We start from the raw sequence: 23,541 nt of genomic DNA on the forward strand, positions 1-23,541 counted from the left end.
ATTGTCAGAGGATCAGTCTGGAGGGAGGGCGGTATTGTTAGAGGATCAGTGCGGAGGGAGTGCAGAATTGTCAAAGGATCAGTGTGGAGGGAGTGCAGCATTATCTAAGGATCAGTGCAGAGAAAGTGCAGCAATGTCAGAGGATCAGTGTGAAGGGAGTGCAGCATTGTCAGAGGTTCAGGATGGAGGGAGTGCAACATTGTCAGAGGATCAGTGTGGAGGGAGTGCAGCATTGTCAGAGGGTCAGTGTGGAGGGATTGCAGCATTATCAGAGGATCAGTGTGTAGGTAGTGCAGCATTGTCAGAGGATCAGTGTGGAGGGAGTGCAGCATTGTCAGGGGGACAGTGTGGACGCAGTGCAGCATTGTCAGAGGGTCAGGTTGGAGGGAGTGCAGCATTATCACAGGGTCAGTGTGGAGGTAGGGCAGCATTGTCAGAGGATCAGTGTGGACGGATTGCAGCATTGTCAGAGGGTCAGTATGGAAGGAGTGCAGCAGTGTCAGGGGGTCAGAATGGAGGGAGTGCAGCATTTTCAGAGGGTCAGTATGGAGGGAGTGCAGCATTGTCAGAGGGTCAGTATGTAAGGACTGCAGCATTGTCTGGGGGTCAGTATGGAGGGAGTGCAGCATTGTCAGAGGGTCAGAGTGGAGGGAGTGCAGCATCGTCAGAGGGTCAGTATGGAGGGAGTGCAGCATTGTCAGGGGGTCAGTATGGAGGGAGTGCAGCATTGTCAGAGGATCAGTGTGGAGAGGTTGCAGCATTGTCAGACGATCAGTATGGAGGGAGTGCAGCATTGTCAGAGGGTCAGTATCAAGGGAATGCAGCATTGTCAGAGGATCAGGTTGGAGGGAGTGCAGAATTGTCAGATGGTCAGTATGGAGGGAGTGCAGCGTTGTCAGAGGGTCAGTGTGGAGGGAGTGCAGCATTGTCAGAGGATCAGTGTGGATGGGGTGCAACATTGTCGGGGGGAAAGTGTGGACGGAGTGCAGCATTGTCAGAGGGTCAGGATGCAGGGAGTGCAGCATTATCAGAGGGTCAGGGTGGAAGGAGTGCAGCATTGTCAGAGGATCAGTGTGGAGGCAGTGCAGCATTGTCAGAGGATCAGTGTGGAGGTAGTGCAGCATTATCTGAGGGTCAGGATCGAGGGAATACAGCATTGTCATGGGGTCAGTGTGGAGGGAGTGCAGCATTGTCAAAGTGTCAGTGTCAAGAGAGTGCAGCATTGTCAGAGGATCAGTGTGGAGGTAGTGCAGCATTTTCAGAGGGTCAGGATGGAGGGAGTGCAGCATTATCAGAGGGTCAGTGTGGAGGGAGTGCAGAATTGTCAGAGGATCAGTCTGGAGGGAGGGCGGTATTGTTAGAGGATCAGTGCGGAGGGAGTGCAGAATTGTCAAAGGATCAGTGTGGAGGGAGTGCAGCATTATCTGAGGATCAGTGCAGAGAAAGTGCAGTAATGTCAGAGGATCAGTGTGGAGGGAGTGCAGCATTGTCAGAGGGTCAGGATGGAGGGACTGCAGCATTATCAGAGGATCAGTGTGGAGGGAGTGCAGCATTGTCAGAGGGTCAGTGTGGAGGGATTGCAGCATTATCAGAGGATCTGTGTGGAGGTAGTGCAGCATTTTCAGAGGGTCAGGATGGAGGGAGTGCAGCATTGTCAGAGGATCAGTGTGGACGGATTGCAGCATTGTCAGAGGGTCAGTATGGAAGGAGTGCAGCATTGTCAGGGGGTCAGTATGGAGGTAGTGCAGCATTGTCAGAGGGTCAGTATGGAGGGAGTGCAGCATTGTCAGAGGGTCAGTATGTAAGGAGTGCAGCATTGTCAGGGGGTCAGTATGGAGGGAGTGCAGCATTGTCAGAGGGTTAGAGTGGAGGGAGTGCAGCATTGTCAGAGGGTCAGTATGGAGGGTGTGCAGCATTGTCAGGGGGTCAGTATGGAGGGAGAGCAGCATTGTCAGAGGGTCAGTGTGGAGGGTTTGCAGCATTGTCAGAGAATCAGTGTGGAGGGAGTGCAGCATTGTCAGACGATCAGAATGGAGGGAGTGCAGCATTGTCAGAGGGTCAGTATCAATGGAATGCAGCATTGTCAGAGGATCAGGTTGGAGGGAGTGCAGAATTGTCAGAGGGTCAGTATGGATGGAGTGCAGCGTTGTCAGAGGGTCAGTATGGAGGGAGTGCAGCATTGTCAGAGGATCAGTGTGGAGGGGGTGCAACATTGTCGGGGGGAAAGTGTGGACGGAGTGCAGCATTGTCAGAGGGTCAGGATGGAGAGAGTGCAGCATTATCAATGGATCAGTGTGGAGGGAGTGCAGCATTGTCAGAGGATCAGTGTGGAGGTAGTGCAGCATTGTCAGAGGATCAGTGTGGAGGTAGTGCAGCATTATCTGAGGGTCAGGATCGAGGGAATACAGCATTGTCATGGGGTCAGTGTGGAGGGAGTGCAGCATTGTCAGAGTGTCAGTGTCAAGAGAGTGCAGCATTGTCAGAGGATCAGTGTGGAGGGAGTGCAGCATTGTTAGGGGATCAGTGTGGAGGGAGTGCAGCATTGTCTGAGGATCAGTGTGGAGGGAGTGCAGCATTGTCAGAGGATCAGTGCGGAGGGAGTGCAGCATTGTCAGAGAGTCAGTGTGGAGGGAGTGCAGCATTGTCAGAGGGTCAGGATGGAGGGAGCGCAGCATTGTCAGAGGCTCAGTGTGGAGGGAGGGCAGGATTGTTAGAGGATCAGTGCGGAGGGAGTGCAGCATTGTCAGAGGATCAGTGTGGATGGAGTGCAGCATTGTCTGAGGATCAGTGTGGAGGCAGTTCAGCATTGTCAAAGGATAAGTGTGGAGGCAGTGCAGCATTGTCAGAGGATCAGTGTGGAGGGAGTGCAGCATTATCAGAGGGTCAGTATCGAGGGAGTACAGAATTGTCAGGGGGTCAGTCTGGAGGGAGTACAGCATTGTCAGAGGGTCAGTGTCAAGAGTGTGCAGCATTGTCAGAGGTTCAGTGTGGAGGGAGTGCAGCATTGTCAGAGGATCAGTGCGGAGGGAGTGCAGCATTGTGAGAGAGTCAGTGTGGAGTGAGTGCAGCATTGTCAGAGGGTCAGGATGGAGGGATTGCAGCATTGTCAGAGGATCAGTCTGGAGGGAGGGCGGTATTGTTAGAGGATCAGTGCGGAGGGAGTGCAGCATTGTCAAAGGATCAGTGTGGAGGGAGTGCAGCATTATCTGAGGATCAGCGCAGAGGAAGTGCAGCAATGTCAGAGGATCAGTGTGAAGGGAGTGCAGCATTGACAGAGGGTCAGGATGGAGGGAGTGCAGCATTGTCAGAGGATCAGTGTGGAGGGAGTGCAGCATTGTCAGAGGGTCAGTGTGGAGGGATTGCAGCATTATCAGAGGATAAGTGTGGAGGTAGTGCAGCATTGTCAGCGGATCAGTGTGGAGGGAGTGCAGCATTGTCAGGGGGACAGTGTGGACGCAGTGCAGCATTGTCAGAGGGTCAGGATGGAGGGAGTGCAGCATTATCAGAGGGTCAGTGTGGAGGGAGGGCAGCATTGTCAGAGGATCAGTGTGGAGGGAGTGCAGCGTTGTCAGAGAATCAGTGTGGTGGTAGTGCAGCATTGTCAGAGGATCAGTCTGGAGGGAGTGCAACATTGTCAGGCGGGCAGTGTGGACGGAGTGCAGCATTGTCAGAGGGTCAGGATGGAGGGTGTGCAGCATTATCAGAGGGTCAGGGTGGAGGGAGTGCAGCATTGTCAGAGGATCAGTGTGGAGGGAGTGCAGCATTGTCAGATGATCAGTGTGGAGGGAGTGCAAAATTGTCAGGGGGACAGTGTGGAGGGAGTGCAGCATTTTCAGAGGGTCAGGACGGAGGGAGTGCAGCATTATCAGAGGGTCAGGGTGGAGGTAGTTCAGCATTGTCAGAGGATCAGTGTGGAGGCAGTGCAACATTGTCAGAGGATCAGTGTAGAGGGAGTGCAGCATTGTCAGAGGATCAGTGTGGAGGGAGTGCAGCATTGTCTGAGGATCAATGCGGTGGGAGTGCAGCATTGTCAGAGAGTCAGTGTGGAGGGAGTGCAGCATTGTCAGAGAATCAGTGCGGAGGGAGTGCAGCATTGGCAGTGAGTCAGTGTGGAGGGAAGGCAGCATTGTCTGAGGGTCAGGATGGAGGGAGTGCAGCAATGTCAGAGGATCAGTGTGGAGGGAGTGCAGCATTTTCAGAGGATCAGTGTGGAGGGCTGGCAGTATTGTCAGAGGATCAGTGTGGAGGGAGTGCAGCATTGTCAGAGGATCAGTGTGGAGGAAGTGCAGCATCTTCAGAGGATCAGTGTGGAGGGAGTGCAGCATTATCAGAGGGTCAGGATCGAGGGAGTACGGCATTGTCAGGGGGTCAGTATGGAGGGAGTGCAGCATTGTCAGAGGGTCAGTTTGGAGCTAGTGCAGCATTGTCAGAGGAACAGTGTGGATGGAGTGCAGCATTGTCAGGGGGTCAGTGTGCAGGGAATGCAGCATTGTCAGAGGGTCAGTGTGCAGGGAGTGCAGCATTGTCAGAGGATCAGTGTGGAGAGAGTGCAGCATTGTCAGAGGGTCAGTATGGAGGGAGTGCAGCATTGTCAGAGGGTAAGTGTGGAGGGAGTGCAGCATTGTCAGAGGATCAGTGTGGAGGGAGTGCAGAATTGTCAGACGATCAGTATGGAGGGAGTGCAGCATTGTCAGAGGGTCAGTATCAAAGGAATGCAGCATTGTAAGAGGATCAGGTTGCAGGGAGTGCAGAATTGTCAGAGGGTCAGTATGGAGGGAGTGCAGCGTTGTCAGAGGGTCAGTATGGAGGGATTGAAGCATTGTCAGAAAGTCAGGGTGGAGGGAGTGCAGCATTGTCAGAGGATCAGTATGGAGGGAGTGTAGCATTGTCAGTGGGTCAGTGTGGTGGTAGTGCAGCATTGTCAGAGGATCAGTGTGGACGGAGTGCAGCATTGTCAGAGGGTCAGTATGGACGTAGTGCAGCATTGTCAGGGGGTCAGTATGGACGGGGTGCAGCATTATCAGAGGGTCAGGGTGGAGGGAGTGCAGCAATGTCAGAGGATCAGGGTGGAGGGAGTGCAGCATTGTCAGAGAATCAGTGTGGAGATAGTGCAGCATTGTCAGAGGATCAGTGTGGAGGGTGTGCAGCATTATCAGAGGGTCAGGATGGAGGGAGTACAGCATTGTCAGGGGGTCAGTATGGAGGGCGTGCAGCTTTGTCAGAGGGTCAGTGTCAAGAGAGTGCAGCATTGTCAGAGGATCAGTGTGGAGTGACTGCAGCATTGTCAGAGGATCAGTGCGGAGGGAGTGCAGCATTGTCAGAGAGTCAGTGTGGAGGGAGTGCAGCATTGTCAGAGGGTCAGGATGGAGGGAGTGCAGCATTGTCAGAGGATAGTGTGGATGGAGGGCAGTATTGTTAGAGGATCCGTGCGGAGGGAGTGCAGCATTGTCAGAGGTTCAGTGTGGAGGGATTGCAGCATTGTCTGAGGATCAGTGAAGAGGAAGTGCAGCATTGTCAGAGGATCAGTGAAGAGGAAGTGCAGCAATGTCAGAGCATCAGTGTGGAGAGAGTGCAGCATTGTCAGAGGGACAGGATGGAGGGAGTGCAGCATTGTCAGAGGATCAGTGTGGAGGGAGTGCAGCATTGTCAGTGGATCAGTGTGGTGGGAGTGCAACATTGTCGGAGGGTCAGTATGGAGGGAGTGCAGCATTGTCAGAGGGACAGTGTGGAGGGAGTGCAGCTTTGTCAGAGGGTCAGGATGGAGGGAGTGCAGCATTGTCAGAGGATCAGTGTGGAGGGAGTGCAGCATTGTCAGAGGATCAGTGTGGAGGAAGTGCAGCATCTTCAGAGGATCAGTGTGGAGGGAGTGCAGCATTTTCAGAGGGTCAGGACGGAGGGAGTGCAGCATTATCAGAGGGTCAGGGTGGAGGTAGTTCAGCATTGTCAGAGGATCAGTGTGGAGGCAGTGCAACATTGTCAGAGGATCAGTGTAGAGGGAGTGCAGCATTGTCAGAGGATCAGTGTGGAGGGAGTGCAGCATTGTCTGAGGATCAATGCGGTGGGAGTGCAGCATTGTCAGAGAGTCAGTGTGGAGGGAGTGCAGCATTGTCAGAGAATCAGTGCGGAGGGAGTGCAGCATTGGCAGTGAGTCAGTGTGGAGGGAAGGCAGCATTGTCTGAGGGTCAGGATGGAGGGAGTGCAGCAATGTCAGAGGATCAGTGTGGAGGGAGTGCAGCATTTTCAGAGGATCAGTGTGGAGGGCTGGCAGTATTGTCAGAGGATCAGTGTGGAGGGAGTGCAGCATTGTCAGAGGATCAGTGTGGAGGAAGTGCAGCATCTTCAGAGGATCAGTGTGGAGGGAGTGCAGCATTATCAGAGGGTCAGGATCGAGGGAGTACGGCATTGTCAGGGGGTCAGTATGGAGGGAGTGCAGCATTGTCAGAGGGTCAGTTTGGAGCTAGTGCAGCATTGTCAGAGGAACAGTGTGGATGGAGTGCAGCATTGTCAGGGGGTCAGTGTGCAGGGAGTGCAGCATTGTCAGAGGGTCAGTGTGCAGGGAGTGCAGAATTGTCAGAGGATCAGTGTGGAGAGAGTGCAGCATTGTCAGAGGGTCAGGTTGGAGGGAGTGCAGCATTATCACAGGGTCAGTGTGGAGGGAGTGCAGCATTGTCAGAGGGTCAGTTTGGAGCTAGTGCAGCATTGTCAGAGGAACAGTGTGGATGGAGTGCAGCATTGTCAGGGGGTCAGTGTGCAGGGAGTGCAGCATTGTCAGAGGGTCAGTGTGCAGGGAGTGCAGAATTGTCAGAGGATCAGTGTGGAGAGAGTGCAGCATTGTCAGAGGGTCAGGTTGGAGGGAGTGCAGCATTATCACAGGGTCAGTGTGGAGGTAGGGCAGCATTGTCAGAGGATCAGTGTGGAAGGAGTGCAGCATTGTCTGGGGGTCAGTATGGAGGGAGTGCAGCAGTGTCAGGGGGTCAGAATGGAGGGAGTGCAGCATTTTCAGAGGGTCAGTATGGAGGGAGTGCAGCATTGTCAGAGGGTCAGTATGGAAGGAGTGCAGCAGTGTCAGGGGGTCAGAATGGAGGGAGTGCAGCATTTTCAGAGGGTCAGTATGGAGGGAGTGCAGCATTGTCAGAGGGTCAGTATGTAAGGACTGCAGCATTGTCTGGGGGTCAGTATGGAGGGAGTGCAGCATTGTCAGAGGGTCAGAGTGGAGGGAGTGCAGCATCGTCAGAGGGTCAGTATGGAGGGAGTGCAGCATTGTCAGGGGGTCAGTATGGAGGGAGTGCAGCATTGTCAGAGGATCAGTGTGGAGAGGTTGCAGCATTGTCAGACGATCAGTATGGAGGGAGTGCAGCATTGTCAGAGGGTCAGTATCAAGGGAATGCAGCATTGTCAGAGGATCAGGTTGGAGGGAGTGCAGAATTGTCAGATGGTCAGTATGGAGGGAGTGCAGCGTTGTCAGAGGGTCAGTGTGGAGGGAGTGCAGCATTGTCAGAGGATCAGTGTGGATGTGGTGCAACATTGTCGGGGGGAAAGTGTGGACGGAGTGCAGCATTGTCAGAGGGTCAGGATGCAGGGAGTGCAGCATTATCAGAGGGTCAGGGTGGAAGGAGTGCAGCATTGTCAGAGGATCAGTGTGGAGGCAGTGCAGCATTGTCAGAGGATCAGTGTGGAGGTAGTGCAGCATTATCTGAGGGTCAGGATCGAGGGAATACAGCATTGTCATGGGGTCAGTGTGGAGGGAGTGCAGCATTGTCAAAGTGTCAGTGTCAAGAGAGTGCAGCATTGTCAGAGGATCAGTGTGGAGGTAGTGCAGCATTTTCAGAGGGTCAGGATGGAGGGAGTGCAGCATTATCAGAGGGTCAGTGTGGAGGGAGTGCAGAATTGTCAGAGGATCAGTCTGGAGGGAGGGCGGTATTGTTAGAGGATCAGTGCGGAGGGAGTGCAGAACTGTCAAAGGATCAGTGTGGAGGGAGTGCAGCATTATCTGAGGATCAGTGCAGAGAAAGTGCAGTAATGTCAGAGGATCAGTGTGGAGGGAGTGCAGCATTGTCAGAGGGTCAGGATGGAGGGACTGCAGCATTATCAGAGGATCAGTGTGGAGGGAGTGCAGCATTGTCAGAGGGTCAGTGTGGAGGGATTGCAGCATTATCAGAGGATCTGTGTGGAGGTAGTGCAGCATTTTCAGAGGGTCAGGATGGAGGGAGTGCAGCATTGTCAGAGGATCAGTGTGGACGGATTGCAGCATTGTCAGAGGGTCAGTATGGAAGGAGTGCAGCATTGTCAGGGGGTCAGTATGGAGGTAGTGCAGCATTGTCAGAGGGTCAGTATGGAGGGAGTGCAGCATTGTCAGAGGGTCAGTATGTAAGGAGTGCAGCATTGTCAGGGGGTCAGTATGGAGGGAGTGCAGCATTGTCAGAGGGTTAGTGTGGAGGGAGTGCAGCATTGTCAGAGGGTCAGTATGGAGGGTGTGCAGCATTGTCAGGGGGTCAGTATGGAGGGAGAGCAGCATTGTCAGAGGGTCAGTGTGGAGGGTTTGCAGCATTGTCAGAGAATCAGTGTGGAGGGAGTGCAGCATTGTCAGACGATCAGAATGGAGGGAGTGCAGCATTGTCAGAGGGTCAGTATCAATGGAATGCAGCATTGTCAGAGGATCAGGTTGGAGGGAGTGCAGAATTGTCAGAGGGTCAGTATGGATGGAGTGCAGCGTTGTCAGAGGGTCAGTATGGAGGGAGTGCAGCATTGTCAGAGGGTCAGGATGGAGAGAGTGCAGCATTATCAATGGATCAGTGTGGAGGGAGTGCAGCATTGTCAGAGGATCAGTGTGGAGGTAGTGCAGCATTGTCAGAGGATCAGTGTGGAGGTAGTGCAGCATTATCTGAGGGTCAGGATCGAGGGAATACAGCATTGTCATGGGGTCAGTGTGGAGGGAGTGCAGCATTGTCAGAGTGTCAGTGTCAAGAGAGTGCAGCATTGTCAGAGGATCAGTGTGGAGGGAGTGCAGCATTGTTAGGGGATCAGTGTGGAGGGAGTGCAGCATTGTCTGAGGATCAGTGTGGAGGGAGTGCAGCATTGTCAGAGGATCAGTGCGGAGGGAGTGCAGCATTGTCAGAGAGTCAGTGTGGAGGGAGTGCAGCATTGTCAGAGGGTCAGGATGGAGGGAGCGCAGCATTGTCAGAGGCTCAGTGTGGAGGGAGGGCAGGATTGTTAGAGGATCAGTGCGGAGGGAGTGCAGCATTGTCAGAGGATCAGTGTGGATGGAGTGCAGCATTGTCTGAGGATCAGTGTGGAGGCAGTTCAGCATTGTCAAAGGATAAGTGTGGAGGCAGTGCAGCATTGTCAGAGGATCAGTGTGGAGGGAGTGCAGCATTATCAGAGGGTCAGTATCGAGGGAGTACAGAATTGTCAGGGGGTCAGTCTGGAGGGAGTACAGCATTGTCAGAGGGTCAGTGTCAAGAGTGTGCAGCATTGTCAGAGGTTCAGTGTGGAGGGAGTGCAGCATTGTCAGAGGATCAGTGCGGAGGGAGTGCAGCATTGTGAGAGAGTCAGTGTGGAGTGAGTGCAGCATTGTCAGAGGGTCAGGATGGAGGGATTGCAGCATTGTCAGAGGATCAGTCTGGAGGGAGGGCGGTATTGTTAGAGGATCAGTGCGGAGGGAGTGCAGCATTGTCAAAGGATCAGTGTGGAGGGAGTGCAGCATTATCTGAGGATCAGCGCAGAGGAAGTGCAGCAATGTCAGAATATCAGTGTGAAGGGAGTGCAGCATTGACAGAGGGTCAGGATGGAGGGAGTGCAGCATTGTCAGAGGATCAGTGTGGAGGGAGTGCAGCATTGTCAGAGGGTCAGTGTGGAGGGATTGCAGCATTATCAGAGGATAAGTGTGGAGGTAGTGCAGCATTGTCAGCGGATCAGTGTGGAGGGAGTGCAGCATTGTCAGGGGGACAGTGTGGACGCAGTGCAGCATTGTCAGAGGGTCAGGATGGAGGGAGTGCAGCATTATCAGAGGGTCAGTGTGGAGGGAGGGCAGCATTGTCAGAGGATCAGTGTGGAGGGAGTGCAGCGTTGTCAGAGAATCAGTGTGGTGGTAGTGCAGCATTGTCAGAGGATCAGTCTGGAGGGAGTGCAACATTGTCAGGCGGGCAGTGTGGACGGAGTGCAGCATTGTCAGAGGGTCAGGATGGAGGGTGTGCAGCATTATCAGAGGGTCAGGGTGGAGGGAGTGCAGCATTGTCAGAGGATCAGTGTGGAGGGAGTGCAGCATTGTCAGATGATCAGTGTGGAGGGAGTGCAAAATTGTCAGGGGGACAGTGTGGAGGGAGTGCAGCATTTTCAGAGGGTCAGGACGGAGGGAGTGCAGCATTATCAGAGGGTCAGGGTGGAGGTAGTTCAGCATTGTCAGAGGATCAGTGTGGAGGCAGTGCAACATTGTCAGAGGATCAGTGTAGAGGGAGTGCAGCATTGTCAGAGGATCAGTGTGGAGGGAGTGCAGCATTGTCTGAGGATCAATGCGGTGGGAGTGCAGCATTGTCAGAGAGTCGGTGTGGAGGGAGTGCAGCATTGTCAGAGAATCAGTGCGGAGGGAGTGCAGCATTGGCAGTGAGTCAGTGTGGAGGGAAGGCAGCATTGTCTGAGGGTCAGGATGGAGGGAGTGCAGCAATATCAGAGGATCAGTGTGGAGGGAGTGCAGCATTTTCAGAGGATCAGTGTGGAGGGCTGGCAGTATTGTCAGAGGATCAGTGTGGAGGGAGTGCAGCATTGTCAGAGGATCAGTGTGGAGGAAGTGCAGCATCTTCAGAGGATCAGTGTGGAGGGAGTGCAGCATTATCAGAGGGTCAGGATCGAGGGAGTACGGCATTGTCAGGGGGTCAGTATGGAGGGAGTGCAGCATTGTCAGAGGGTCAGTTTGGAGCTAGTGCAGCATTGTCAGAGGAACAGTGTGGATGGAGTGCAGCATTGTCAGGGGGTCAGTGTGCAGGGAGTGCAGCATTGTCAGAGGGTCAGTGTGCAGGGAGTGCAGCATTGTCAGAGGATCAGTGTGGAGAGAGTGCAGCATTGTCAGAGGGTCAGTATGGAGGGAGTGCAGCATTGTCAGAGGGTAAGTGTGGAGGGAGTGCAGCATTGTCAGAGGATCAGTGTGGAGGGAGTGCAGAATTGTCAGACGATCAGTATGGAGGGAGTGCAGCATTGTCAGAGGGTCAGTATCAAAGGAATGCAGCATTGTAAGAGGATCAGGTTGCAGGGAGTGCAGAATTGTCAGAGGGTCAGTATGGAGGGAGTGCAGCGTTGTCAGAGGGTCAGTATGGAGGGATTGAAGCATTGTCAGAAAGTCAGGGTGGAGGGAGTGCAGCATTGTCAGAGGATCAGTATGGAGGGAGTGTAGCATTGTCAGTGGGTCAGTGTGGTGGTAGTGCAGCATTGTCAGAGGATCAGTGTGGACGGAGTGCAGCATTGTCAGAGGGTCAGTATGGACGTAGTGCAGCATTGTCAGGGGGTCAGTATGGACGGGCTGCAGCATTATCAGAGGGTCAGGGTGGAGGGAGTGCAGCAATGTCAGAGGATCAGGGTGGAGGGAGTGCAGCATTGTCAGAGAATCAGTGTGGAGATAGTGCAGCATTGTCAGAGGATCAGTGTGGAGGGTGTGCAGCATTATCAGAGGGTCAGGATGGAGGGAGTACAGCATTGTCAGGGGGTCAGTATGGAGGGCGTGCAGCTTTGTCAGAGGGTCAGTGTCAAGAGAGTGCAGCATTGTCAGAGGATCAGTGTGGAGTGACTGCAGCATTGTCAGAGGATCAGTGCGGAGGGAGTGCAGCATTGTCAGAGAGTCAGTGTGGAGGGAGTGCAGCATTGTCAGAGGGTCAGGATGGAGGGAGTGCAGCATTGTCAGAGGATAGTGTGGATGGAGGGCAGGATTGTTAGAGGATCCGTGCGGAGGGAGTGCAGCATTGTCAGAGGTTCAGTGTGGAGGGATTGCAGCATTGTCTGAGGATCAGTGAAGAGGAAGTGCAGCATTGTCAGAGGATCAGTGAAGAGGAAGTGCAGCAATGTCAGAGCATCAGTGTGGAGAGAGTGCAGCATTGTCAGAGGAACAGGATGGAGGGAGTGCAGCATTGTCAGAGGATCAGTGTGGAGGGAGTGCAGCATTGTCAGTGGATCAGTGTGGTGGGAGTGCAACATTGTCGGAGGGTCAGTATGGAGGGAGTGCAGCATTGTCAGAGGGACAGTGTGGAGGGAGTGCAGCTTTGTCAGAGGGTCAGGATGGAGGGAGTGCAGCATTGTCAGAGGATCAGTGTGGAGGGAGTGCAGCATTGTCAGAGGATCAGTGTGGAGGAAGTGCAGCATCTTCAGAGGATCAGTGTGGAGGGAGTGCAGCATTTTCAGAGGGTCAGGACGGAGGGAGTGCAGCATTATCAGAGGGTCAGGGTGGAGGTAGTTCAGCATTGTCAGAGGATCAGTGTGGAGGCAGTGCAACATTGTCAGAGGATCAGTGTAGAGGGAGTGCAGCATTGTCAGAGGATCAGTGTGGAGGGAGTGCAGCATTGTCTGAGGATCAATGCGGTGGGAGTGCAGCATTGTCAGAGAGTCAGTGTGGAGGGAGTGCAGCATTGTCAGAGAATCAGTGCGGAGGGAGTGCAGCATTGGCAGTGAGTCAGTGTGGAGGGAAGGCAGCATTGTCTGAGGGTCAGGATGGAGGGAGTGCAGCAATGTCAGAGGATCAGTGTGGAGGGAGTGCAGCATTTTCAGAGGATCAGTGTGGAGGGCTGGCAGTATTGTCAGAGGATCAGTGTGGAGGGAGTGCAGCATTGTCAGAGGATCAGTGTGGAGGAAGTGCAGCATCTTCAGAGGATCAGTGTGGAGGGAGTGCAGCATTATCAGAGGGTCAGGATCGAGGGAGTACGGCATTGTCAGGGGGTCAGTATGGAGGGAGTGCAGCATTGTCAGAGGGTCAGTTTGGAGCTAGTGCAGCATTGTCAGAGGAACAGTGTGGATGGAGTGCAGCATTGTCAGGGGGTCAGTGTGCAGGGAGTGCAGCATTGTCAGAGGGTCAGTGTGCAGGGAGTGCAGAATTGTCAGAGGATCAGTGTGGAGAGAGTGCAGCATTGTCAGAGGGTCAGTATGGAGGGAGTGCAGCATTGTCAGAGGGTAAGTGTGGAGGGAGTGCAGCATTGTCAGAGGATCAGTGTGGAGGGAGTGCAGAATTGTCAGACGATCAGTATGGAGGGAGTGCAGCATTGTCAGAGGGTCAGTATCAAAGGAATGCAGCATTGTAAGAGGATCAGGTTGCAGGGAGTGCAGAATTGTCAGAGGGTCAGTATGGAGGGAGTGCAGCATTGTCAGAGGATCAGTATGGAGGGAGTGTAGCATTGTTAGTGGGTCAGTGTGGTGGTAGTGCAGCATTGTCAGAGGATCAGTGTGGACGGAGTGCAGCATTGTCAGAGGGTCAGTATGGACGTAGTGCAGCATTGTCAGGGGGTCAGTATGGACGGGGTGCAGCATTATCAGAGGGTCAGGGTGGAGGGAGTGCAGCAATGTCAGAGGATCAGGGTGGAGGGAGTGCAGCATTGTCAGAGAATCAGTGTGGAGATAGTGCAGCATTGTCAGAGGATCAGTGTGGAGGGTGTGCAGCATTATCAGAGGGTCAGGATGGAGGGAGTACAGCATTGTCAGGGGGTCAGTATGGAGGGCGTGCAGCTTTGTCAGAGGGTCAGTGTCAAGAGAGTGCAGCATTGTCAGAGGATCAGTGTGGAGTGACTGCAGCATTGTCAGAGGATCAGTGCGGAGGGAGTGCAGCATTGTCAGAGAGTCAGTGTGGAGGGAGTGCAGCATTGTCAGAGGGTCAGGATGGAGGGAGTGCAGCATTGTCAGAGGATAGTGTGGATGGAGGGCAGCATTGTCAGAGGTTCAGTGTGGAGGGATTGCAGCATTGTCTGAGGATCAGTGAAGAGGAAGTGCAGCATTGTCAGAGGATCAGTGAAGAGGAAGTGCAGCAATGTCAGAGCATCAGTGTGGAGGGAGTGCAACATTGTCGGAGGGTCAGTGTGGACGGAGTGCAGCATTGTCAGAGGGTCAGGATGGAGGGAGTGCAGCATTATCAGAGAGTCAGGGTGAAGGGAGTGCAGCATTGTCAGAGGATCAGTGTGGAGGGAGTGCAGCATTGTCAGAGGATCAGTGTGGATGTAGTGCAGCATTGTCAGAGGATCAGTGTAGAAGGAGTGCAGCATTATCAGAGGGTCAGGATTGAGGTTGTGCAGCATTATCAGCGGGTCAGTGTGGAGTGAGTGCATCATTGTCAGAGGATCAGTGTCAAGGGAGTGCAGCATTGTCAGAGAGTCAGTGTGGAGGGAGTGCAGCATTGTCAGAGGATCAGTGGGGAGGGCGGGCAGCATTGTCAGAGGATCATTGCAGAGGGAGTGCAGCATTGTCAGAGGGTCAGGATGGAGGGAGTGCAGCATTGTCAGAGGATCAGTGGGGAGGGCGGGCAGCATTGTCAGAGGATCATTGCAGAGGGAGTGCAGCATTGTCAGAGGGTCAGGATGGAGGGAGTGCAGCATTGTCAGAGGATCAGTGTGGATGGAGTGCAGCATTGTCAGGGGGTCACTGTGGAGGGAGTGCAGCATTGTCAGAGGGTCAGTGTGGAGGGAGTGCAGCATTGTCAGAGGATCAGTGGGGAGGGCGGGCAGCATTGTCAGAGGATCATTGCAGAGGGAGTGCAGCATTGTCAGAGGGTCAGGATGGAGGGAGTGCAGCATTGTCAGAGGATCAGTGTGGATGGAGTGCAGCATTGTCAGGGGGTCACTGTGGAGGGAGTGCAGCATTGTCAGAGGGTCAGTGTGGAGGGAGTGCAGCATTGTCAGAGGATCAGTGTGGAGAGAGTGCAGCATTGTCAGAGGGTCAGTATGGAGGGAATGCAGCATTGCCAGAGGGTAAGTGTGGAGGGGGTGCAGCATTCTCAGAGGATCAGTGTGGAGGGAGTGCAGAATTGTCAGACGATCAGTATGGAGGGAGTGCAGCATTGTCTGAGGATCAGTGTGGACAGAGTGCAGCATTGTCAGAGGGTCAGTATGGACGTAGTGCAGCATTGTCAGGGGGTCAGTATGGAGGGAGTGCAGCATTGTCAGAGGGTCAGTATGGAGGGAGTGCAGCATTATCAGAGGGTCAGGGTGGAGGGAGTGCAGCATTGTCAGAGGATCAGTGTGGAGGGAGTGCAGCATTGTCAGAGGATCACTGTGGAGATAGTGCAGCATTGTCAGAGGATCAGTGCAGAGGGAGTGCAGCATTATCAGAGGGTCAGGATCGAGGGAGTACAGCATTGTCAGGGGGTAAGTAAGCAGGGAGTGCAGCGTTGTCAATGGGTCAGTATGGAGGGAGTGCAGCATTGTCAGAGGGTCACTGTGGTGGTAGAGCAGCATAGTCAGAGGATCAGTGTGGAGGGAGTGCAACATTGTCGGGGGCAGTGTGGACGGAGTGCAGCATTGTCAGAGGGTCAGGATGGAGGGAGTGCAGCATTATCAGAGGGTCAGGGTGGAGGGAATGCAGCATTGTCAGAGGGTCAGGTTGGAGGGAGTGCAGCATTGTCAGAGGATCAGTGTAGAGGGAGTGCAGCATTATCAGAGGGTCAGGATCGAGGGAGTACAGCATTGTCAGGGGGTAAGTAAGCAGGGAGTGCAGCATTGTCAGGGGGTCCGTATGGAGGGAGTGCAGCGTTGTCAGAGGGTCAGTGTGGAGGGAGTGCAGCATTATCAGAGGGTCAGGATGGAGGGAGTACAGCATTGTCAGGGGGTCAGTATGGAGGAATTGCAGCGTTGTCAGAGGGTCAGTGTGGAGTGAGTGCAGCATTGTCAGAGGATCAGTGCGGAGGGAGTGCAGCATTGTCAGAGAGTCAGTGTGGAGGGAGTGCAGCATTGTCAGAGGGTCAGGATGGAGAGAGTGCAGCATTTTCAGAGGATAGTGTGGATGGAGGGCAGTATTGTTAGAGGATCCGTGCGGAGGGAGTGCAGCATTGTCAGAGGTTCAGTGTGGAGGGAGTGCAGCATTGTCTGAGGATCAGTGAAGAGGAAGTGCAGCATTGTCTGATAATCAGTGAAGAGGAAGTGCAGCAATGTCAGAGGATCAGTGTGGAGGGAGTGCAGCATTGTCAGAGGGATAGGATGGAGGGAGTGCAGCATTGTCAGAGGATCAGTGTGGAGGGAGTGCAGCATTGTCAGTGGATCAGTGTGGAGGGATGCAACATTGTCAGAGGGTCAGTATGGAGGGAGTGCAGCATTGACAGAGGGACAGTGTGGAGGGAGTGCAGCTTTGTCAGAGGGTCAGGATGGAGGGAGTGCAGCATTGTCAGAGTGTCAGTATGGAGGGAGTGCAGCATTATCAGAGGGTCAGTCTGGAGGGAGTGCAGCATTGTCAGAGGATCAGTGTGGAGGGAGTGCACCGTTGTCAGAGATTCAGTGTGGTGGTAGTGCAGTATTGTCAGAGGATCATTGAGGAGGGAGTGCAACATTGTCAGGGGGACTGTGTGGACGGAGTGCAGCATTGTCAGAGGGTCAGGATGGAGGGAGTGCAGCATTATCAGAGGGTCAGGGTGGAGTGAGTGCAGCATTGTCAGAGGATCAGTGTGGAGGGAGTGCAGCATTGTCAGAGGATCAGTGTAGAAGGAGTGCAGCATTATCAGAGGGGCAGGATTGAGGTTGTGCAGCATTATCAGAGGGTCAGTGTTGAGTGAGTGCATCATTGTCAGAGGATCAGTGTCAAGGGAGTGCAGCATTGTCAGAGGATCAGTGTGGAGGGAGTGCAGCATTGTCGGAAGATCAATGCTGAGGGAATGCAGCATTATCAGAGAGTCAGTGTGGAGGGAGTGCAGCATTGTCAGAGGGTCAGAATGGATGGAGTGCAGCATTGTCAGAGGATCAGTGTGGAGGGAGTGCAGCATTGTCAGAGGATCAGTGGGGACGGCGGGCAGCATTGTCAGAGGATCATTGCAGAGGGAGTGCAGCATTGTCAGAGGGTCAGGATGGAGGGAGTGCAGCATTGTCAGAGGTTCAGTGTGGATGGAGTGCAGCATTGTCAGGGGGTCAGTGTGCAGGGAGTGCAGCATTGTCAGAGGGTCAGTGTGGAGGGAGTGCAGCATTGTCAGAGGATCAGTGTGGAGAGAGTGCAGCATTGTCAGAGGGTCAGTATGGAGGGAGTACAGCATTGTCAGAGGGTACGTGTGGAGGGAGTGCAGCATTGTCAGAGGATCAGTGTGGAGGGAGTGCAGAATTGTCAGACGATCAGTATGGAGGGAGTGCAGCATTGTCAGAGGGTCAGTATCAAAGGAATGCAGCATTGTCAGAGGATCAGGTTGGAGGGAGTGCAGAATTGTCAGAGGGTCAGTATGGAGGGAGTGCAGCGTTGTCAGTGGGTCAGTATGGAGGGAGTGAAGCATTGTCAGAAAGTCAGGGTGCAGGGAGTGCAGCATTGTCAGAGGATCAGTATGGAGGGAGTGTAGCATTGTCAGAGGGTCAGTGTGGTGGTAGTGCAGCATTGTCAGAGGATCAGTGTGGACGGAGTGCAGCATTGTCAGAGGGTCAGTATGGACGTAGTGCAGCATTGTCAGGGGGTCAGTATGGACGGAGTGCAGCATTGTCAGAGGGTCAGTATGGAGGGAGTGCAGCATTGTCAGAGGGTCAGTGTGGAGGGATTGCAGCATTGTCAGAGGGTCAGTGTGGAGGAGGTGCAGCATTGTCAGAGGATCAGTATGGAGGGAGTGCAGCATTGTCAGAGGGTCAGTGTGGAGGGAGTGCTGCATTGTCAGAGGGTCAGTATGGAGGGAGTGCAGCATTGTCAGAGGATCAGGTTGGAGGGAGTGCAGAATTGTCAGAGGGTCAGTATGGAGGGAGTGCAGCGTTGCCAGAGGGTCAGTATGGAGGGAGTGAAGCATTGTCAGAAGGTCAGGGTGGAGGGAGTGCAGCATTGTCAGAGGATCAGAATGGAGGGAGTGTAGCATTGTCAGAGGGTCAGTGTGGTGGTAGTGCAGCATTGTCAGAGGATCAGTGTGGACGGAGTGCAGCATTGTCAGAGGGTCAGTATGGACGTAGTGCAGCATTGTCAGGGGGTCAGTATGGAGGGAGTGCAGCATTGTCAGAGGGTCAGTATGGAGGGAGTGCAGCATTGTCAGAGGGTCAGTATGGAGGGAGTGCAGCATTGTCAGAGGGTCAGTATTAAGGGAATGCAGCATTGTCAGAGGGTTAGTATCAAGGGAATGCAGCATTCTCAGAGGATCAGGTTGGAGGGAGTGCAGCATTGTCAGAGGATCAGTATGGAGGGAGTGCAGCATTGTCAGAGGGTCAGTATCAAGGGAATGCAGCTTTGTCAGAGGGTTAGTATCAAGGGAGTGCAGCATTGTCAGAGGATCAGTATGGAGGGAGTGTAACATTGTCAGAGGGTCAGTATCAAGGGAATGCAGCTTTGTCAGAGGGTTAGTATCAAGGGAGTGCAGCATTGTCAGAGGATCGGTATGGAGGGAGTGTAGCATTGTCAGAGGGTCACTGTGGTGGTAGTGCAGCATAGTCAGAGGATCAGTGTGGAGGGGGTGCAACATTGTCGGGGGCAGTGTGGACGGAGTGCAGCATTGTCAGAGGGTCAGGATGGAGGGAGTGCAGCATTATCAGAGGGTCAGGGTGGAGGGAGTGCAGCATGGTCAGAGGATCAGTGTGGAGGGAGTGCAGCATTGTCAGAGGATCACTGTGGAGATAGTGCAGCATTGTCAGAGGATCAGTGTGGATGTAGTGCAGCATTGTCAGAGGATCAGTGTAGAAGGAGTGCAGCATTATCAGAGGGTCAGGATTGAGGTTGTGCAGCATTATCAGCGGGTCAGTGTGGAGTGAGTGCATCATTGTCAGAGGATCAGTGTCAAGGGAGTGCAGCATTGTCAGAGAGTCAGTGTGGAGGGAGTGCAGCATTGTCAGAGGGTCAGAATGGATGGAGTGCAGCATTGTTAGAGGATCAGTGTGGAGGGAGTGCAGCATTGTCAGAGGATCAGTGGGGAGGTCGGGCAGCATTGTCAGAGGATCATTGCAGAGGGAGTGCAGCATTGTCAGAGGGTCAGGATGGAGGGAGTGCAGCATTGTCAGAGGATCAGTGTGGATGGAGTGCAGCATTGTCAGGGGGTCACTGTGAAGGGAGTGCAGCATTGTCAGAGGGTCAGTGTGGAGGGAGTGCAGCATTGTCAGAGGATCAGTGTGGAGAGAGTGCAGCATTGTCAGAGGGTCAGTATGGAGGGAATGCAGCATTGCCAGAGGGTAAGTGTGTAGGGGGTGCAGCATTCTCAGAGGATCAGTGTGGAGGGAGTGCAGAATTGTCAGACGATCAGTATGGAGGGAGTGCAGCATTGTCAGAGGGTCAGTATCAAGGGAATGCAGCATTGTCAGAGGATCAGGTTGGAGGGAGTGCAGAATTGTCAGAGGGTCAGTATGGAGGGAGTGCAGCGTTGTCAGAGGGTCAGTATGGAGGGAGTGCTGCATTGTCTGAGGATCAGTGTGGACAGAGTGCAGCATTGTCAGAGGGTCAGTATGGACGTTGTGCAGCATTGTCAAGGGGTCAGTATGGAGGGAAGGCAGCATTGTCAGAGGGTCAGTATGGAGGGAGTGCAGCATTATCAGAGGGTCAGGGTGGAGGGAGTGCAGCATTGTCAGAGGATCTGTGTGGAGGGAGTGCAGCATTGTCAGAGGGTCAGTGTGGTGGTAGTGCAGCATTGTCTGAGGATCAGTATGGAGGGAGTGTAGAATTGTCAGAGGGTCAGTGTGGTGGTAGTGCAGCATTGTCTGAGGATCAGTGTGGACAGAGTGCAGCATTGTCAGAGGGTCAGTATGGACGTAGTGCAGCATTGTCAGGGGGTCAGTATGGAGGGAGTGCAGCATTGTCAGAGGGTCAGTATGGAGGGAGTGCAGCATTATCAGAGGGTCAGGGTGGAGGGAGTGCAGCATTGTCAGAGGATCAGTGTGGAGGGAGTGCAGCATTGTCAGAGGATCACTGTGGAGATAGTGCAGCATTGTCAGAGGATCAGTGTAGAGGGAGTGCAGCATTATCAGAGGGTCAGGATCGAGGGAGTACAGCATTGTCAGGGGGTAAGTAAGCAGGGAGTGCAGCGTTGTCAATGGGTCAGTATGGAGGGAGTGCAGCATTGTCAGAGGGTCACTGTGGTGGTAGAGCAGCATAGTCAGAGGATCAGTGTGGAGGGAGTGCAACATTGTCGGGGGCAGTGTGGACGGAGTGCAGCATTGTCAGAGGGTCAGGATGGAGGGAGTGCAGCATTATCAGAGGGTCAGGGTGGAGGGAATGCAGCATTGTCAGAGGTTCAGGTTGGAGGGAGTGCAGCATTGTCAGAGGATCAGTGTAGAGGGAGTGCAGCATTATCAGAGGGTCAGGATCGAGGGAGTACAGCATTGTCAGGGGGTAAGTAAGCAGGGAGTGCAGCATTGTCAGGGGGTCCGTATGGAGGGAGTGCAGCGTTGTCAGAGGGTCAGTGTGGAGGGAGTGCAGCATTATCAGAGGGTCAGGATGGAGGGAGTACAGCATTGTCAGGGGGTCAGTATGGAGGAATTGCAGCGTTGTCAGAGGGTCAGTGTGGAGTGAGTGCAGCATTGTCAGAGGATCAGTGCGGAGGGAGTGCAGCATTGTCAGAGAGTCAGTGTGGAGGGAGTGCAGCATTGTCAGAGGGTCAGGATGGAGAGAGTGCAGCATTTTCAGAGGATAGTGTGGATGGAGGGCAGTATTGTTAGAGGATCCGTGCGGAGGGAGTGCAGCATTGTCAGAGGTTCAGTGTGGAGGGAGTGCAGCATTGTCTGAGGATCAGTGAAGAGGAAGTGCAGCATTGTCTGATGATCAGTGAAGAGGAAGTGCAGCAATGTCAGAGGATCAGTGTGGAGGGAGTGCAGCATTGTCAGAGGGACAGGATGGAGGGAGTGCAGCATTGTCAGAGGATCAGTGTGGAGGGAGTGCAGCATTGTCAGTGGATCAGTGTGGAGGGATGCAACATTGTCAGAGGGTCAGTATGGAGGGAGTGCAGCATTGACAGAGGGACAGTGTGGAGGGAGTGCAGCTTTGTCAGAGGGTCAGGATGGAGGGAGTGCAGCATTGTCAGAGTGTCAGTATGGAGGGAGTGCAGCATTATCAGAGGGTCAGTCTGGAGGGAGTGCAGCATTGTCAGAGGATCAGTGTGGAGGGAGTGCACCGTTGTCAGAGATTCAGTGTGGTGGTAGTGCAGTATTGTCAGAGGATCATTGAGGAGGGAGTGCAACATTGTCAGGGGGACGGTGTGGACGGAGTGCAGCATTGTCAGAGGGTCAGGATGGAGGGAGTGCAGCATTATCAGAGGGTCAGGGTGGAGGGAGTGCAGCATTGTCAGAGGATCAGTGTGGAGGGAGTGCAGCATTGTCAGAGGATCAGTGTAGAAGGAGTGCAGCATTATCAGAGGGTCAGGATTGAGGTTGTGCAGCATTATCAGAGGGTCAGTGTGGAGTGAGTGCATCATTGTCAGAGGATCAGTGTCAAGGGAGTGCAGCATTGTCAGAGGATCAGTGTGGAGGGAGTGCAGCATTGTCGGAAGATCAATGCTGAGGTAATGCAGCATTGTCAGAGAGTCAGTGTGGAGGGAGTGCAGCATTGTCAGAGGGTCAGAATGGATGGAGTGCAGCATTGTCAGAGGATCAGTGTGGAGGGAGTGCAGCATTGTCAGAGGATCAGTGGGGAGGGCGGGCAGCATTGTCAGAGGATCATTGCAGAGGGAGTGCAGCATTGTCAGAGTGTCAGGATGGAGGGAGTGCAGCATTGTCAGAGGATCAGTGTGGATGGAGTGCAGCATTGTCAGGGGGTCAGTGTGCAGGGAGTGCAGCATTGTCAGAGGGTCAGTGTGGAGGGAGTGCAGCATTGTCAGAGGATCAGTGTGGAGAGAGTGCAGCATTGTCAGAGGGTCAGTATGGAGGGAGTGCAGCATTGTCAGAGGGTACGTGTGGAGGGAGTGCAGCATTGTCAGAGGATCAGTGTGGAGGGAGTGCAGAATTGTCAGACGATCAGTATGGAGGGAGTGCAGCATTGTCAGAGGGTCAGTATCAAAGGAATGCAGCATTGTCAGAGGATCAGGTTGGAGGGAGTGCAGAATTGTCAGAGGGTCAGTATGGAGGGAGTGCAGCGTTGTCAGTGGGTCAGTATGGAGGGAGTGAAGCATTGTCAGAAAGTCAGGGTGCAGGGAGTGCAGCATTGTCAGAGGATCAGTATGGAGGGAGTGTAGCATTGTCAGAGGGTCAGTGTGGTGGTAGTGCAGCATTGTCAGAGGATCAGTGTGGACGGAGTGCAGCATTGTCAGAGGGTCAGTATGGACGTAGTGCAGCATTGTCAGGGGGTCAGTATGGATGGAGTGCAGCATTGTCAGAGGGTCAGTATGGAGGGAGTGCAGCATTGTCAGAGGGTCAGTGTGGAGGGATTGCAGCATTGTCAGAGGGTCAGTGTGGAGGAGGTGCAGCATTGTCAGAGGATCAGTATGGAGGGAGTGCAGCATTGTCAGAGGGTCAGTGTGGAGGGAGTGCTGCATTGTCAGAGGGTCAGTATGGAGGGAGTGCAGCATTGTCAGAGGATCAGGTTGGAGGGTGTGCAGAATTGTCAGAGGGTCAGTATGGAGGGAGTGCAGCGTTGTCAGAGGGTTAGTATCAAGGGAATGCAGCATTGTCAGAGGGTTAGTATCAAGGGAATGCAGCATTCTCAGAGGATCAGGTTGGAGGGAGTGCAGCATTGTCAGAGGATCAGTATCAAGGGAATGCAGCTTTGTCAGAGGGTTAGTATCAAGGGAGTGCAGCATTGTCAGAGGATCAGTATGGAGGGAGTGTAACATTGTCAGAGGGTCAGTATCAATGGAATGCAGCATTGTCAGAGGATCAGGTTGGAGGGAGGGCAGAATTGTCATAGGGTCAGTATGGAGGGAGTGCAGCATTGTCAGAGGATCGGTATGGAGGGAGTGTAGCATTGTCAGAGGGTCACTGTGGTGGTAGTGCAGCATAGTCAGAGGATCAGTGTGGAGGGGGTGCAACATTGTCGGGGGCAGTGTGGACGGAGTGCAGCATTGTCAGAGGGTCAGGATGGAGGGAGTGCAGCATTATCAGAGGGTCAGGGTGGAGGGAGTGCAGCATGGTCAGAGGATCAGTGTGGAGGGAGTGCAGCATTGTCAGAGGATCACTGTGGAGATAGTGCAGCATTGTCAGAGGATCAGTGTAGAGGGAGTGCAGCATTATCAGAGGGTCAGGATCGAGGGAGTACAGCATTGTCAGGGGGTCAGTAAGGAGGGAGTGCAGCATTGTCAGGGGGTCAGGATGGAGGGAGTGCAGCGTTGTCAGAGGGTCAGTGTGGAGGGAGTGCAGCATTATCAGATGGTCAGTGTCAAGGGAGTGCAGCATTATCAAAGGATCATTGTGGAGGGAGTGCTGCATTGTCAGAGGATCAGTGCGGAGGGAGTGCAGCATTGTCAGAGGATCAGTGCGGAGGGAGTGCAGCATTGTCAGAGGTTCAGTGTGGAGGGAG

The sequence above is a fragment of the Chiloscyllium plagiosum genome, unplaced genomic scaffold (genome assembly GCF_037043375.1).
Source record: "Chiloscyllium plagiosum isolate Xiang-an unplaced genomic scaffold, Cpla_swu_hap1 HiC_scaffold_37, whole genome shotgun sequence".
Classification (NCBI taxonomy): domain Eukaryota; kingdom Metazoa; phylum Chordata; class Chondrichthyes; order Orectolobiformes; family Hemiscylliidae; genus Chiloscyllium; species Chiloscyllium plagiosum.